Raw genomic sequence first — 6,268 nt, 5'->3', positions numbered from 1 at the left:
ATTCTAAGTTGCACTTTAATGCTTTGGGCGAAAGAAGAAAACACCGTTTTACCAAAAACTGAAATCTGATCAACAAGGACCAATGTGGCGCGCGCTGATTGATTGAGCGTAGACTGCTATTTCAATTACGCTCTGGCAACATCGTGTGGTAGCAGCATATAGCATATATATATATAAATATTATCTTCTTCTACCTTTCATTCAAAACATATTGATAGAAAAGAAACAAAAGCCACTGTTTCTATGTATTTTCTTGTCACAAAACTGACCTTCGCGCAAAAGATTTGTGAAATAAGCTGCCGGCGGTGGTTAATTTAAAAACTTTGGCTGGCAGCTGCCACATGAAAAGCCTCGACGCCAACGACAGGTCACTTATTTGAAAATTGTGCGAAATATACAAAAGCTACCGTTCTGAAAATATTGGCTTTTCCTAAATTTCCTCCCTTTTTAGATTGGTTGCTAAATCATGCATTTTTCATAATTAGTTTTTACGTGATTAATAGGTTTTGGAGCTTATATTGAGAAACCTGCTTGGATCGACAGCTCCTGTAACGTGGGAGTTAAAAGAGACAGCAAAGCAATATGGTTCTATACGTTCTAAACCGCACCAACTTTTCTTTCATATAAAATAGCAAAGACAGTTGTGAGGAAGATTGCATCCATACAGAAGGACAGCTTATTGAGCCGCAAATAAATCATTAATCATTTCAAAAGCGATAAAATAAAAAGTAGACAAAATATAGTTAAAAATAAGGTTTTACAAAATAGCGTATTAACGGAAGCGCCAAGGTATAAATTTAAACAACAGTACTGTAGCATATGTAGTACAGAAGCATATAAAATAAAATATACTTGCACGTGGTGCATTTACTGTGTGCTCAGCTATATTGGAGCTCTGATTGTGAGTAATTGCGGTTTACTCGTGCGTTCGACAATTCTTGTGCCTAATTGGCTCATAGTAGTCAATCGAGAACATTATGATGTCTTCACGAGTTTTTTTTAATTTTATGTCGACTAAAACACGAGCTTCCAGTGAATTTTCTCCACAGGCTTTACTTAATGGCTACAGTATATAAGCTTAGTTTTTTATTATTTTATGAAATTTCTACTTTGCCTTGAACTTCTGATTACGATTTAATGTATTACGTTATTGATCACAGCAAACAACGGTACAACGCAGAAAAATTGTGCCAAGCTAAATCATTGTAATCGTTGTAAAGCTAAATCATACATAAAAGATTTACCTTAAACTGCACACTTTAGAATTAGATTGGAGTAGTAGAGCTATTAAGCCTATTGCACTACTACAGTATATCAGTAAATAACCATCGATTAATTAATTATCATACAGTAGTCAGAACATACTATATCTATAATTTAATATAATATGCTTGGCATAAGCCAACGTTTGTTATATGTATCACTGCAATATAACATGAAAACAACAAAGAGCAAAAATAATTTGGTCACGTGAAATGCTTCGCTTGTCGACACGAGTCAATCCACAGTTCTACAACCACCTTTATAGAATAAAGTCTGCCAAGCCCTCTCAAGGTGTAAATCGGCTTGTTTGTTTTTACTTATAACCTCTTTGCTTCTCAAAAAATCCGTGTAAAATGATCATTCTATCTAGAACCAAGCAATCTACATACCCTACAGCATTTCGTCCCCCAAGGTAAACCTATGAATACCCTTATCTAAGCTTCAAAATTTGCAACTATGTTCCGATTTTGACGGCAAACTTATGTCCATCATAAGCCCTAAACCTACAGTAATATGACCGCTTTTACATTTTAGATTAAGGCATTCCAACTTATTTTATTCAAGGCTACAAATCAAAGCAGGCCTGTCTAGACCGGGTCGAATTATAATGAACATGTCAATGTGATGGTGAAACACAAAAAGAACGCTGTCGAATAGGCAAATGATGTTTAGCCTACTTCAGCTGTTGACATTGATACCGGTGGCGTATTTGCGACAATTATTTATTAGTAAGGTTGCAAGCAATGCAATTGGGTTCGCAAGGCCTCAACTACTACAACTGCCGACCATTATTGTGGTTTGGGAAACCTCAAGCCTATAGGCTGCCTGTACTATTAAACCGTTTTTCTTTTCGTAGAAGTCACCTTGTTGCAGCGGCATCAGTTGCTACGTCAGATAATTTGTCGCCTTCTTTGACCTGTTACTAATTGCTTCTTGCCCGAAGCAGCTAGCATAATTCTCAGTCAGTACCGAACGTACCTTTGTACATTCGGGATTTATGGCAATAAATTAAAGTGCATGTAGTTGCCTTGCTTATAGCGGCAAATTCATGCAAATATTTGCTTACTACTTATTGTACTATTTGTCATTTTTTTATGTAGATTGTAGATACTGGAATTATAAGTTTAATAAGCCTATGTTCAGGTTGTTAGTGATTTGGTTCATCACAATACGATCACAACGTGCAGTTGCAAAACCGTTAATAGCAATGAGTCAAATTTCATAATATACTGGTACTAAGCAAATGCTATCCACGGTAATGAATCTAACGAGTTATTATTAAAAACTAGTTTAACTTCTAATGTATTTTTGTGAAGCATTGGTGTGGCAAATGCTTTGCTAATATGAAGCAATAATTGTTTATTGTGAATAGTAATAAGCCTATTACCAAAGTGATATTAATGTCACAATTCTTGGATAGGCAGCAAACAATGTGATTGTCTGAGCTAACAATTGCTGATATATGGTGTCAATTTCCGGCTTTATCTGTGAGTTGGAGTTATTTCATATAACTTGCATACGGTACCGTACCGTACGAAAATGTCAAATAACAGTTTGACATCAGATATCGTTTAAACTTTATTGTAATGAAAGCGTTTATATTGTAACGTCAAATTTTGCTGCAAATCATGCAAATATTCACAGCCCAAGCAAAATGGCGGGGCAAAGCTAATATAAAGGGGCTCGCGAGCCAGCAGTGGACGACGCTACTTTAGTCAACCAAGTCGCATTTTCTTATCCTCAAACACAAACGGATATGTACAAAGCATACCTGCGTATCCAACTACGAGTGTAACAACCAGCAAACAAACTTGTAAAAATCTCAACATCTTCATTTTCTCCTGATAAATTCGTTTCTGGTTGAGCCTACCGGGATTTAAATAAAACAATTTAGCTCGAATCTCGAGTTATGTGATGTATACAACGTATCCACAATATACTGACAACATATTACCTGGAAATTGCCACGTAATAATAAACAAATATTTGTTTTTCAGCAAAACGCCGCTTGATTTTTAATACAGCTGTTAAGTCTGCAAATTGAACATGCAAATTTGCTTATCTCAAAGATACTGTCAAGGTCACATTTACCGCTTGGAAAAAAGACTATAAATATTTATGACGTCATAATAGGTTTTTTATTACAAACTAATTACGTAAGAAAGAGATTACAACCACAGATATTTGGGTGGGCTTGTGGGTCAAGTTAAGACATGCATTGTTTAAATCAGTGGTTCCCAACCTTTCTACACAGGGGGACGAGTAAAGATTTTTAAAAATGTTCACGGAACAGATATGATCGTGGTGAATAGAACAGCTATGTGTAATTTTTTTGTTAACCAAAGTTGTCGTTGCGTTTACTGTATCAACGAAAGCGAGATACGCCAGTTGTACGGCTGTGAATCGGCCAGGCGTAAAATGAGTTTTACGGGGAGTAACAATTTTGCGATGCTTATGAGTCCACATTAAAAGTAGCTTGTCAGAAAGTAAGATACTTCGCAGAACGGCAAAAAATTTCGCGGACCGGCGGTTGAGAACCACTGTTTTAAATAACTCAAGGTATAACTGCAAAATCTTGGTGGTTCATTAACGAATTTGATGACACATATTCATTTTTGCATTCAAGCTGTTATGCATATTGTGTTAAACGCGTTATAGTTTATAAACAAATTACAAAAATGTTGGTGGAAACAAAATTTATTGTGAAACTTTTCTAGAAAGGCGCCGTCAATTTGGTGAGTGCGCCTACTAGCAGCAATCATTCGACAAATTACGAGAGCAAACTAACACAACGAGGTTTTTCAAACAGAGACTGAAAACAGATATAATGATAATTTAATAATGCAAAAGAATAGTATATACGCACATGCGAAAGCTATGTTACCATACCCTGCACATCTGAGCTGTTGAAAAAGGAAGCATTTTTAATATGCGTCTTTGCAAGCGCGATATCTCACCGAAAACTGCCACTCCTTTCAGTCAAGGAAAAATCGTTCAAAGTTATATAATAATAGACATAATGTTAGCCTGACTACTTTTAACATAACTTCAGGTGAGATCAGGACAGAGTTAGGCAGTCAATACTTTAAAAGTACCGTCGACAACGGTACCGGTACTTGGCAAAATTGTACCGATCTTTCTTGTATTCCGTACGCCGGTACTTTTTGTGCAACAGATCCTGTTGCAAGTTTGGCGAAATTATATTTTGCATAATTGTTTTTTGTAGTTTCACCTGTATTTTCCCACGCTTTATGTATTTTACTTTACTTTGAATCCTTTATTTTGTGTCCAGTAAGACACCAACGGCAAACTTCCAATGTTTTAATTGAAAGGTCTAAAGGTGTATTTCGTGTATTGAAAGGTATATCTAACCCTTTAAAATAAAAAATACGTGAATTTATTCGTAGTATTATGCACAGCACTACCGTCGCAATGAATTGAAATTTTACCCGCTTGAAAAACTTTAATAGTTTATAGTAAATGTTGACAACCTTCTACAGGGCTATATTTCAAGGACTAAATCATTCAAAATATCACTAAACTTGACCAAAACCATTGCAGCAGAAAAGTTATTTTTACTGCATTACATCATAAATAGGTGAAAAGGTGATATTACTCCAAATACAAAAGCATCTTGGTGTAGAATAAGCTTGTATTTATTTATATTTTTGCCTTCAATCATTCTTCGTAAAGCTGATCGTTGTGGATTAGATCGGCGTCAGGATAGGCTCGTTCTTTCCTTCAGCGTTGCAAGAATTACTGTTGTTATTTTCCTGCATTGTCTTGGCGAGCTGCTTGGCCTTTTCTACCGGGATATTCTTCGAGATCTTCTTTTCAACGGTTCCGGTAACGTTGGCCGTCTTCTCCGAAACCTTCTTAGCCACGTTGAACATTTTTCCAAGCGAATCGGACATGTTGCCTTTCAAAGACTCGGTTGCTTTTCTGAATTTGTCCATTACTGTTGGTGTGTACTAACAGATACAATCAAGTTACTATCATTTACTAGTAATGTACTACAGTAATGGCCCGAATCATACCCCTTTTATAGACAGAGTTGAATGCGTGTAATCAGGTATACACAAACGGCTACACCAAAGTACACCGGTATCGTAACAACTACGTTTTAATGCGAAGTTATCGTGCGTTAATGCAATGGACAAAAAATATAAGCATATGTAAAGGAAACTTTTACCTCTCTATCGTCAAAATTTGTGACAAAATTAATGACGTCATTCATTTCACTCAATCAAATAATATTTATAGTTGTGACGTGAGTGTACGTTTTGCATTCGAATTCTGCTCTGTTCTTTCTACTCGTGCGCTTATACGGATGACGTGTTGAACTTACATTCGGTTTGTTGATAACTGTCATTAAACGTTGTCCTTTTTGTTAAAGCAGATATGACACCGGAGTTGTACGAAGTTGCGTGTGTAATAAATATCTTTACGAATACAAGGGACCTACTTGTTGTCGGGTTATATGAGGTTAAACATCTAAATATTTCCAGAACTTTCTTTCGGTAAATTGACAAACAGATTTCGAACCTGTAATGTTTAAAGCATATTAGTCAGCATATTTTTGTTTGACGTGGTCTATCTCGTTAATTATGCTAATAATAAGTAATAATACAATTTTACATCTTCAAGCAATTACAGTATGACCGTAACAGACGGTGGAGAGAATTCTGTGAAGCCGACATACGGCGGAAACTGGCAGGAAATAATATTTATTGTTCCAAAATTTAATAGAAACTTTGCCAGCGTTAAAACAACAGTATTTTAACTGTTACGTTTGTCTCGTCATTGATTGTGTGTCGGCTACGTAAACAGTCACCAATGCTGTTTGTTACGTTCGACGTGACTCTATTCGCACTCTTTGCTTGCACCTATTTGGCCTTTTGCTCCGGGAAACTTTAGTTCAAATGATACGAATTTACTGCAGCTTATCTGACTTCATGCCCACATTCGTCAGTGTTGTCACCAGTATACGCTACGACACTATAAG

Source organism: Clavelina lepadiformis, chromosome 4, assembly GCF_947623445.1.
Source record: "Clavelina lepadiformis chromosome 4, kaClaLepa1.1, whole genome shotgun sequence".
In the NCBI taxonomy this organism is placed as follows: Eukaryota; Metazoa; Chordata; class Ascidiacea; order Aplousobranchia; family Clavelinidae; genus Clavelina; species Clavelina lepadiformis.
Note: the sequence above shows the minus strand (reverse complement) of the source record.